Source organism: Lissotriton helveticus, chromosome 5_1, assembly GCF_964261635.1.
Source record: "Lissotriton helveticus chromosome 5_1, aLisHel1.1, whole genome shotgun sequence".
Classification (NCBI taxonomy): domain Eukaryota; kingdom Metazoa; phylum Chordata; class Amphibia; order Caudata; family Salamandridae; genus Lissotriton; species Lissotriton helveticus.
This window is the reverse complement of record NC_136065.1, coordinates 438,667,045-438,679,715: the sequence shown is the minus strand read 5'-3', so window position 1 is coordinate 438,679,715 and position 12,671 is coordinate 438,667,045.

Genomic DNA, 12,671 nt, shown 5'->3' with positions numbered 1-12,671 from the left:
GATTCACCAGCAAAGCTTAGGAACGAAACAACACTGGACACGCTTCTGAAGAAAATCAACGAAGGCAACGAGCTTGCCAAAGCCACAAAAAAGACAATAGATAATATGCAACTCGAGCTGGCGGCTATAAGGGCGGACCAGTGTAAAACAAACTGCAGAATAGACGCGGCAGAGAAGAGAATCAGCAACCTAGAGGACACAACGCACATTGCACACAAAGACCTGGGTCTAGTTATTAAAAACACACACAGCCTACAGAAGCTGCTGGCAGAACAAGATGACAGGAGCAGGAAAGGGAACATAAGGCTCCTGGGAGTACCAGAGGGAGAAGAAGACCCTCTGGGTTCATGGGCAGCCCTACTTGAAGACCTCCTGCCAAAGCTGACTGGTCTGAAGTTTGATAGACCCTTTGAAGTGGACAAAGCCTACAGAGTCCCAGCAATTAAAACTACACAGGGCAGAGGCAGAAGGCCAATCATATGCAAGCCGCTCCGTGCCAACCACACAGAAGCAATTTTCGTCTTCGCAAGGAAAGGCCAGAATGTCAAAATCAATGGTCAGAAGATCATAATAACACAAGACTTCTCCAAACATACAGTCGAAACAAGGAAAGGCTTCCTAGCCATGCGAGACAAATTACGCAAAGAGAACTTCACTTTCAGCTTCGCTGGACCTGGGAGAATGAAAATAACGGACAGACGCGGCACCCTGATCTTCGAGATCCCAACGACCTAAGGAAATTCCTAAGAGGCCCCGAACCAGAAGGAATGAGGCCCAGAGCCCAGGGACGACCAAAAGGAGAGCATCATCTGACGCGGCGGAAGGAGGAGCGGAGGCCGACTGACATAATGAGGCTAAGGTCAACATAGCCGTAAGGCAAGACAATACTACTAGTATTATCCAGCGCACAATCTACCTCAGGACACTCTACATATGCCAATTTGCACGCTGAACAGCAACCCTTTCTACCTCATAGAGAATGATCTAGAGCACCAAGAGGACGCAAGATGCCATGCACATATCCTTTATCGCTTGTATCCTTTTCTTTTTCGTTATTAAGGCTGCCAGGACCGATAACCAGAGTAATGGGACAACGATCCTAGCTCAACTAAGAGAACTGGGCTAACGGGCACGAACTCGAGGGTCGAGGGCCCTGGCTGTCGCACGTCTACAGTTCTAAACGCGGGGGCGGGGGGAGGGAGGGGGGAAGGGAAGGGAGGGGGTCTTGAGCAGTACAGAGGTATGCACCTTTTTGTTTCCATGCTTTTTCTATCTTTACTTTTCCATGCCAACCCATCTATCTCCGGGGGGAGGAGTCCTTAGCAACAACACACAAGGCCAAACTTATCAGACGACATAACAGAGCACGAATACCAATAATGTCAGCAGAGCAAACACAATGGGCAAGAAGAGGGCGACCAACACATACCAGAGCAGACAGCGATAACATAAAGCAATCATGACAAACCAAGCCAAGATCGCTTTTAAAACAGACCTTAAGGTGGTGTCCCTCAACGTCAAAGGTCTCAACCACCCCATAAAACGGAAGAAAACTGTAGACTACCTAGCGAAACTGAGAGGAGACGTGTACGTCCTCCAAGAGACCAGGCTCTCAGAGGAGGACGCGAAACGCCTAAGGGCAAAATGGATAGGCGAGGTTCTCTGCTCACCAACTATTAAAAAGAAACAAGGGGTCATCACCCTAATTAGCAAAAAGGCCAATCTAACACTTCAGAGTAGCCGTGCCGACAAAGATGGGAGGCTATTAGTGTCAAGCCTAAAGCGAGGGGAGGAGACCCTCCACATTGCCAACGTGTATGGGCCAAACGCTGTAGACGAGGCCTTCGGGGACAGTGTAGGGGGAAGGCTAGGAGATCTCCCACAACAAGACCTCCTCATCCTAGCAGGAGACATGAACCTGGTTTTAGACCAGGCAACGGATAGACACCCACACAGAACGAGTCATGACTCACAGAATCCCAACACACTAAAGAATATATGCACAAAGCTTCAACTCAAAGATCCCTGGAGGCTGCAACACCCAGATGCAAGGGAATACACCTTCTACTCTCACCCACACAACTCATACAGCAAAATTGATTATATCCTCATGTCATCCTCACACACACACCTGATTGACCAAACTGAAATTGCCCCAATCACCATCTCTGATCACGCACACATCACTTTCGATAACTGGGAGACACAATGACACGCCAAGCCGCAGATGGAGACTCAACAGTGACATCTTGCAAAACCCGGGGAATGTAAACAAAATTGAGGAGGCCATTAAAGAATATCTAGCTTTCAATGACAACGCAGAGGTAGACAAGGGCACCCTCTGGGACGCCCTAAAAGCCACACTAAGAGGCAAATTAATTAACATCAAAGCCAGGATGAACAAGGGCAGGAACAAGAAGATAGCCAAACTAGAAAAACAGATCAGGGCGCTAGAAGCAGGCCACTGCGCAAACCTCACAGACAGGAATACGCTGACAGAACTAATGAAGAAAAAGTATGAGCTCAACAGGATACTAAGCGAAAGGGCGGGGACATGGCTCAACAACTACAAATCCATAAACCTATGTTCCGCCAACAAAGCAGGGAAAGCGCTAGCGTCATACCTGAAAGCGAAGCAGAGACAACACTCGATAGCGGCCATGACAGACAAAGCAAACAAATCACAAACGACCAACAAGGCAATCCTAGAAGTCTTCAAGCAGTTTTATGAGGAGTTATACAGGGCGGACAAGAACCTAGCAGCCGATGGGGGGGCGGAACTACTAAGCAAGATCACCCTGCCTACACTAACACCAGAACAAAGAGACACACTAGGAGAGGACATCAGAGGTGCAGAGATAGAAACCGCAATCACAGCGCTCAAAGTCAACAAAGCGCCGGGACCTGATGGGTACACGGCGCTGTTCTAGGGCAGCTAAAATTCATAGGGCAGCTAAAACACACTCTGCTTGAAGTCCTCACCCATTGCATCCGCAAAGGACGCATGACAGACTCCATGGCGGAAGCCAATATCATTGTGATCCCCAAAGAAGGCAAAGACCCCCAATACCCACAAAGCTACCGACCAATATCACTCATCAACGTAGACTGCAAAATCTACGCCAAAATCCTAGCTAATAGACTAAACATGCTCCTCCCCCACCTGATCCATAACTCACAAGTAGGCTATCTCAAAAACAGGCTCTCACAAGACAACACTAGACTCCTGTGTCACCTCATTGATCACACAATGCACAGCACAGATCAGGCAGTCATGATAGCGCTGGACGCAGAGAAGGCGTTTGACAGAGTCTCCTGGCCCTTCTTAGACCTATGCATGGAGAAATTTGGACTGGGCACCGAATACAGGGGCATGGTAATGGCACTGTACAATAGACCCCAAGCCAAGATAGTCGTAAACGGAGGATCATCTGAATCACTAACACTGGAAAGAGGTACCAGGCAGGGTTGCCCTCTTTCTCCCGCCCTATTCCTGTTTGCGTTCGAGCCACTGCTGACATTGATAAGGTGCAACCCCGAAATTAGGGGGGTCCAAATCAAAGACAAGACAGTGAAACTTGCAGCGTACGCAGACGATGTGCTGATCACGACAAAGGAACCCACGACCTCCATCGCTGCACTAATGAAGACCATAGAAGCATACACGCACGCCTCAGGCTACAAACTAAAGAGTGCAAACCCATGAATGTCCATACAACTAGATCAGTACTAGGGCTTTCCGGCCTAGCCTGGCAAACCAAACCCCTCAAATACCTAGGCATCCTCTTTGGCAGGGACCTGAAAGCGACCTTAGAACACAACGAGGAAGCCACCCTAAAGAAAGTGAAGGAGAGGCTTGACTCATGGTCACCCAAATTCATTAGCTGTGGGGCAGAGTAGAAACCATTAAGATAATGGTAACACCTGTGATCAACTACACACTAAGCATGCTACCACTGACAGCCACAGAAGACTTCCACAAGAAACTTGACAAAATGATAAACAAGTTCTTATGGAAGGAAAAGAAACCAAGGATAAGCCTACAGAAATTGTGACTCAACAAAGACTTGGGAGGACTAAATATCATGGACTTCAAAACCTTTCAAACTGCTTGCCTAGCAAAACAAGGAATCTTCTGGATCACCCAAACACAGGACTACGAGCCAGTATGGCTAGAGCTAGTAAGGGACATCCTAGGGGGACTGAACCCCATAGCCTTGCTCACGGCGAACAGACACCCAGCTGCACACAATCCCATCATCAAACACACTAAAATAGCACTGCTAAGGGTAGACCAGAAGCTGGGACAAAGCATCAGAGGCACCAAATGGGAGTCAATCTGGCACAATACTAAGATACAATACAAAGGGCATACGCTCTGTGACACAGTCTGGATCAACAAAGGAATCACAAACCCCATACACCTCGATAAGAATAACAATCCACTCACATTCCACCCCCTCAAAGAATCACTCGACCTGCCAGGGATAGAACTATACACGTTCCTTAGAATTAAAGCTGCCATAACCAAGGCGAACCTAAACCAAACTACACCCACCATATTACAATACATGAGCAACCTCAACAGGATAGGACACCAACCATCACACATATACAAACTCCTCCGTCCCAACACGTCCAACCTAAACGCGAAAACAATGGACTTCCGGGAAACACTGTCCAACAGATGCCTCAGTAAGGAGGAAAAAAAGACACTGTGGGGGGTCGGCCACAAAAAACAAGATAACACCGCAGCTGGCACAGACTAAATTCTGGCTCCTACACAGAACCTTCTGAACCCCAGCTAGACTAGCAGGCATGGGGATCAGGGAGGACGACACATGCTGGAACTGCCATAGGAAGAAAGGGGACCTACAACACCTCATCTTCGAATGCCCTAAAGTGAAAACGTTCTGGAAGAAAGTGATCGACCTCATAAACACGGTAGTAGGGAGGGATATAAGGCCAGGGTTCGTAGGACTAGTGACAGCATTCATGGCACCACATCTAGGCAGCAAAGAAGACAAAGACCTGGTAGACCTCCTACTCACCGCGGCAGTTAAAACCATCCTAGCCAACTGGAAAAACACAGCCAAGGCTACATTCAAAGGCTGGGTCAACTGGGTCACCTTCCTCAGAGGAGCCGATAACATCACAGAAAAGTTCTCGCCATCTCCACACCGCCAAAACTGGGATGTGGGCAGCTTTAGACAAACATCTGGAGGCATAGAAACCTCCATAGAAAAAGGCCCAAACAGGTCCCAGCGTCAACAACCCCAACCACATAGAACAGCGGATAAGAGACTATCAAGATTTCCCCCCGCCCCTTTCTTTCCTTTCTTGCTTTCCTTGTCCACTCTTTCCACCGTTTCGGGCTGTCACAGAGCATTCCAATATGAGCCTACGAAGCTGATGCAAGCCTAATGCAACCAAGCAGGCGCCGAGAACCACAGTAACACAATACTTTCTGTACTGTAAATGTTTTTTCTTTATTTTTCTTAATAAAAAATTGCGAATTAAAAAACAAAACAAAAAAAAAACCCTATAATGTAACGATTGGTGACTTAGTACACCAATGGAAAATATACCTTTAGTGGACCAACACTGTTGATGGTCTCACTACAATTTTGGTGTTACACCTTTCTGCTCCTACATATTTCTTTCACTTTTTTTTAATTTTGTATATTTCCATAGCACACTAGTAAAAAGAAGAATTCTGGAGAAAAGAAACAAACCGATATCAGCAAGGAGAGGGACAGCGTTGGAGCAAAAGCCCCACGATGCCACAAACAGGCACGCAGGAGTACTGCTTTTCAGCTTTAGGATCCAGTCTGACACCTGGTGGAATGATACCAATGTGAGGAATCTGCAGTTAGAAGTATACCCCAGAAACTTAATTTCAGCAGCTGGAACACAAATTGCTGTCTCCCAAGTCCAAATAATGAGGAAAAGCGCAGCCAGCTAGGATTCAGATACAAATGTTAAATAAGCACACCTGATAGGATTCAAATACAAAAGTTAAATGAGCACCCTGTCTCTTTATGAGTGCACAGGCGCTTCCAATCAATTCTATGATGCCTTGTGCTGGCAGCTGCTTGACAGAGTCAGTTGTTTAGAGGACACCTGAGATAAGTAGATGACAAAAACGTTGTATCCCATATGACTAAGATAGGTAGCTGTAGAGGAGAATGGGTTGTTTAGAAATTCAATATTATGAGAAAGTGCCTCTTTTGACAAGGTTAGCTCCCACGTTTTACATGGAGCATGTGACTTCGCATGAAAGTGCACCTTTCCGAAAACTGTTCCACTATTGGCACAACTTCAGCAACCCTGTAAGCCCCTAGTAAATGGTACTCCTGGTACCTAGGGCATTGGTACTGAAGAGGATTCACCAGGGCTGTAGCACAAATTGTGCCACCCAAAGGACCACTCACCAAGACCATGCAAAATGCCATTGGAGCAGCGTGCCTTGGTGCAGAGAAAACTAAAGAGTAGCCCCTCCCACTGTATGAGGTATAGGTAAGTCACCCCTATTGCAGGCCTCACAGCTCTCATGCAGGGTGCACTATATCACAAGTGAATGAGCAGATAGGACAACAATATCAAAGTCCATTTTTGTATATTGTAAGTGCACAGGCAAGCCATATAGAGTGCAGGGGTGGGGCATCCGTCATTACGAGTTCCCAACACCATGATGGCTTCACTGTACCCAGGGAGATTTGGTACCAAACATTTTGCCTTAATAAATCCCCACTGATGCCAGTGTTTGGATATTAGTAAATGCACGCAGAGGACACCTTGGAGGTGCCCCCTGAAAACCTACCAAACACTGTTTTTAAAAAAAACCTTTTTATTCATGACTGTATCAGATATTACATTTGAATACATTAACCTCCATCAGTCTTTTCTCGTTTTCTTCCATTAACTGTCGGCTAATTAACATGTAATCTTTCCGATTGTCCCTGAAATCCCAGGTGTTCCCTTCTAGTACATCAATAATCATGTTACATTCACATTACATTGTCGCCTTATGACTAAACCTCGTCCCACCCAATTCCCCCCCACCCCTTCACATCTCCCAGCTTCTCCATTGTGTACACACTGTATTCCTTGGCACAATGACCTTATCCTGTCCAGAGATTGTATTGGCGTTTGGCTGGCTTAACCTGTATAGTCGGCGCTCATATCCCCGCCCCCTATTTCCATTGCTCTCCACCCTGTATGTTTGATCATGCGTTATTCCCCTGTGAGAGTTCTAGGTCCACACCCTCTATCAGCATCCGCTCCCAGTCTTGCGCAATGGGATGTTTCCGGAGCCCTTTCTCCTCCTCCCTACGCAGGACCACGCTTTCTGCTCTGCCCCATTTTAGCAAATCAGACCTCTACACTCGGGGGTCTGGCCGACTTCCACCTCATAGTTATAACTCTGAGTGCCAACAAGAGTGCCAGGCCTAAGAACTTCAACTGTGTTTTATGGGTCTTGGGTCTCTTCCTGTGCCCTATAAGGCAAGGCAGTGCCCCCTCCGGAATCTGCAGGGCTTGGACAGTGTGCAGTGTATGGCGGACTGTCCCCCAGTAAGTGCGTATTCTCGGGCATGTCCACAGCATATGGAGGATATCGGCCTCATCTCCCTGACACCTGGGACAACTGTGGGAGGAAGCGGGGAACATCCTATGGAGACTTTGGGGGGTGAGATACGCCCTGTGTAGTATCATAGCCTGTATGAATTTGAATTTGACGTTTCTGGACACTCTCCTGTGATGTTCTAGGACAATCTTCCAGTCTCCATCCGTCATAGCCTCTCCCGTGTCCATAGCCCAGGCATCTCCGAGTGTGGTGAGGGGCAGAGCAGCGTGTTCCCTAATGCCCACATAGAGCCATCGTACCAGGTGTCCTCCCGACCCCATATAGTGGAGGAGATGTACTAGTTCATGTTGTTCTGGTTTGGTGCACTGTGGAGCCCATGTACGTCGTCCGTAGTGTATTACTGAGGCGTGTAAGAGGTACAATCGCAGTGGGGATCCTGTGGACTGTGCGAAGGAGGCGTGATCTAGCAGTGTGTCGTCCCCAAACAGGTCACCCACTCTATCTACTCCCACCTCCGCCCAAGGCTGTAACGTGCGTTGTGTCAGACGTCCCTGCGGTGTTGGGAGCCCCAACAAGGGAATGTTATCTGCATAGGGAGTGGTCCCCGCCGTGTACGCCAGTGCCTTTCGTCAGCACCGCAAAGCAGTGTGCATCAGGGGGTGGCAATCTCGGGGGATCTTGGCTTCGGGCAACAGAAGGGAGTGCAGTTCTCCACGTGCTAGTCGGTCCTGTGTAAAAGCAATCTCGTGTAAATTCTTACCCGCCACCCAACTTGTCAGCCATTGTAATTGGCTTGCGTAATAGTAACCTCGTAGGTCTGGTACACCTACGCCTCCCTGTCTGGTGTTCAACTGTAGTTTCTGGAGGCTTATTCGCCGTCTCCCAGGACCCCATATGAGAGTAATCAGGAGCGTGTTCAGCATGGGAAATATGTGTTGTGTAAGGAGAACCGGCAGGTTTACGAAGTAGTACAGTATACGGGGGAGCATGACCATCTTTGAAATCGCCACCCTACCCATGACAGATAGGGGCAGGGACGTCCAAAAGTTCACACTACCTCGGAGACCATTGATTGCCCTCCGTACATTACCCTCAATCTGGTCTTCCTGTCTTCTATAGACATTAATGCCCAGGTACTTAAATGTGGTCGGCGCTATTTGGATCCAGTAATCCCCAAATTGTATATGAGAAGGTCGTTGCCCCTCTCGGAAATAGAAGCAACCTACCAAACACTGGTGTGGTCTCTGACTAGTCTTAGCCAGCCTGCCACCACCAGATTAGTTTCTGATCTCACTGGATGAGACCCTGCACTCAGAGGCCAGGAACAATGCCTACTCTAAGCAGAGGTGAGTCACACCTCCCCAGGGCCCAAATGGTATGCCAGGTTGGAAAGCTTCAAAGGTGATGCCACTTTATTTAAATGCAGCCCTGGCAACTCCAGATAGAGGAGGATGCCAACCCCCGGTCCTGCTCTACATTTGACAGTAGGACATGTGAGCAATTAGTTAGATGAGGTGGTGTGCCCACATTCAACCAGCACCACCCCAAAGGTGAGGCAGGTGATGTGGACCCCACTCCCCAAAACAAGCGGTCGCATAGAGGGATGCAGCCACCCTAAAGGTAGGTAACCCATTGGCTACTATCAGTCTCCCTCTGTAAACGCCCATAAATTTAGTATTTAGGGGATGCTGATCTTTAGATTTGATGGATCTATGAAGACAACGGACAAAGAAGAACTGCTATCCCAAGAACAGAATACCTGCTGCAGAGTTTAGACGTGAAACCCTGCCTGATGCCTCCAAGGACTAGACCATTGTGGTGTGCTTTCTCTTCCTGCTGCTGTGAGGCCTCCAAGAACCCCGGAGCACCTCCAGCCCTTCACCAATTGCCGGAAAACTCCCTTGGAGTAGAGGAACCACTCCCCTGCAGCCCACAGGCACGGATCCCACAGAGTCCGGTTTACCAAACTGCAGCTCGCCGGTGATGTCGAAGCAGCAACCAAGCAAGAAGAGGTACACTAAGCTCTGAAAGGTCTGATCTGTGTCCCCACCTCCTCCTCCCCCCCCCCTCCACGTGATCACCAGGACCTACCGGGGTCGTGCAATAGCAATACTCGAGGTACCAGATCACCTGCAGCCGAGATGAAGAGTCCAACTGCCCAGAAAGCAAGCACCTTTCGAGGGATGTTGAGATCCCTAAGACCCACTTCGTGAGTGGCTCAGCTATCCGGAAATTGTCCCTGCAAGCTGCTTGCCCCTGACCTCAAACACCATCTTGACGCACAGCTGACCTATCTGTACCCAGTACGCCTGGCCTGGGTACCGCCGAACCAGCAGTGCCCCCGTGGTCCTGAGGCTCTTGCTACCCAATCCCTCGCCTGGGATCCCAAGGACCTACATCGAAGTCCCCTTGTGCAGCCTGTTTCTTCGTAGCGCAACAGCTACCAATGACCGCAGCACCCTGCTCCCAGCTGAATCCGGCCCACTCCTGATAATCTGCTGGTGGAACATTGGACTTTGGCCTGCTGCTACCCTAAACCTTGAAGGTGAACCCCCCTAGAAGCGACTGCACGATTATACATGCATTTTTTTTCCATAGACTTTCATTGTGCGTAATTGCTCACAACAGTGAGTTATTTCAAATCCTAACTAAAAAAGTACTGACCTTTGAACGCGGTTCTTATTCTTAAAAATTATATTTAAAAAAAATAAAAATCAGTTTTATTTTTGAAAATTGGTTTCAGATGTATTCTTGTGTGTGTGTCTCATTTATTGCCTCTGTGAGTATAAAAAATGTTTATCACTACCCTCTGATATGCCTAACTGCTCGACCACACTACCACAAATAGAGCATTAGTATTATCTACTTTTGCCTTCGTATACCAATCTGGATCTTCTTGAACTCTCTGCACAGTGCAATTTGTTTTAGTGCACTATCTAGATTCCCAGATTCCTACAATTACTAAGATGGAGAGTCAAAACTACAAGTAAGTGACCATTTCTTCTGCATCATAGCACTTTCATCAATAGTGATAAATGTTAGATGAGAGTAGCAAGCATGTTTTTTCCCTTGCAGCTCTTCAGTATAAGGGACAAAGAGTACTTAGCAGCTTTACAGACTAGTACACAAGTTACTTACCTTTGATAACACCTTTTCTGATAGAGGCTTTTAACCTCATATTCCTTACCTTGTGAATAGATATCAAAGCAGTACCTGCCAGGTGATGGCCAGCAAATCTGCAGGACAGATCAGGCAACATGCCTATCCAGTCAAACCTTGTTATCCAAGCAGAAATGCTTTGCGACCGTGTGGAGGGAAGCCCATGTAGCAGCCTGGCAAATGTCCATGATAGGCACAACACACCAGTGCTGTGGTAGCAGCCTTTGCTCGTGATGCATAGTACAATTCATCTTGAAATGGTTCTCTTTTCTTAGACCCAGAGAAACCTATGAAAAGTTGGTTGTCTTGTTGGAAATCTGTTGTTCGGTCCACATAGTCATGGATTTAGGGTTCAAATAATGAAGCTGATCTTCTTCCTTGGAGTAGTCAGAAGGTGGAGCTGGCAAGGTGGTGGATTGCCCTGTGTGAAAGTACGCATATACCTTGGGCAGCAATGCTGCTTCTGTTCAGAGGACTAATTTGTCCAGGAAGAAAGAGCTATTAAGGAGAACCACAGAAAATTCTTGAAGTTCACTCACTTGCCTGGGCGATATTATGGCGTTTAGGAATGCTGCCTTGATGGAAAGAAGATGGAGAGCAAATATACATGGATTCAAAGGGAGTGCATTTCAAGTAGATGAGTACTATATTAAGGTCCTGCTCTGGCATGAGAAATCGGGTTGGCAGAACATATGAACCAGCCCCTTAAAAAGAAAAACACATCACAGGCAACTTGAAGATGGTTGGGAAACAGAAGAAGGCTAGAAGGCTGGGGGGATTGGGAGGTAACCTTTAACTGTTGCCATGGCTGGGCCAATGACGAACAGAACAGGAGAACATCTGATAACTGCACTCCCTGGAGTAGTATATCTCTGGGAAGAGCACCAGACAACTACTCCCACATAAATCAATTTGATTGAGAGACACCTGGCTGCAAAGATGACCCCAACTAATTTGTGAGGAAGATCGAAAGCTATCAACTGTGGACGTTCAAACTCCACGTATGGCGGTGTATGTTCTGCAAACTTGGTGCAGGACTCATCCTTGCTGTTGCAACAGGAATTTCTCCAGAAGGGGCAGCTCTATCGTAGGACAAAGGCTCATGGCCAAAAGTTCCAGGTTTTACACGCTCATCGTCCAGACTGGAGCCACTGAGATGACTTGCGACCTATCTTTCCTAATCGTTTTCAGTACTCTGGGCAGGAGAAGAATGGGAGGAAAGACGCAAAACGTTTGCCATGGGTGTTCTCTGCGGTGGTGACTAGATCAAGCCAGGGATCTCCCTACTGGTGGGAAGACGTCCTGTGCCTCCTCCCAGTGTAACTGCCATTTGTGATCTGCTAGACATCGGCAGTAGAGTTTATCTGCCCCGGCATTCAAAGATCCTACCCGTTGCAGTGTGATCGGGGGTATGCCCTGAGCATTCAGCTACTATAGATGCAGAGACTTCTGGCACAGAGCCCACATTCACATACAGCCTTGTTTGTTGCTGTGCCACTTTGGTCATGTTTGTGAGCACCTGTACCTGTAACACCTTGATGGTCAAGAGGCTCGCCTTCAGTGCAAAGTGAATTGACTCCAACAATCTTAGGTGGATGAGGGTTTCTGTTCTCCACCTCTCCAAGGGGGCCTCATCAACTCAGTAACTATGCATCCACCACAACCGTAAATTGGTCCAGTAGGGAGAAAAGTCTGCTGATGGTCCAATTGCTGTTGAGCAGCAACCACTGCACATATTTCGCTGTCTTCTTCAACACTTGGATGGAATTTGACAGATTACCTTGGTGCTGAGCCCATTGAGACTTCACCCCCCCCCCCCCCTTGCAGAGCATTCATGTGCCACCTGGCATGGCCCACAAGTAGTACACAGAAGGCCAAGAAACCTCAGAGGCCGACCTCAATGTGACTAGGCTTTGATGAAGCT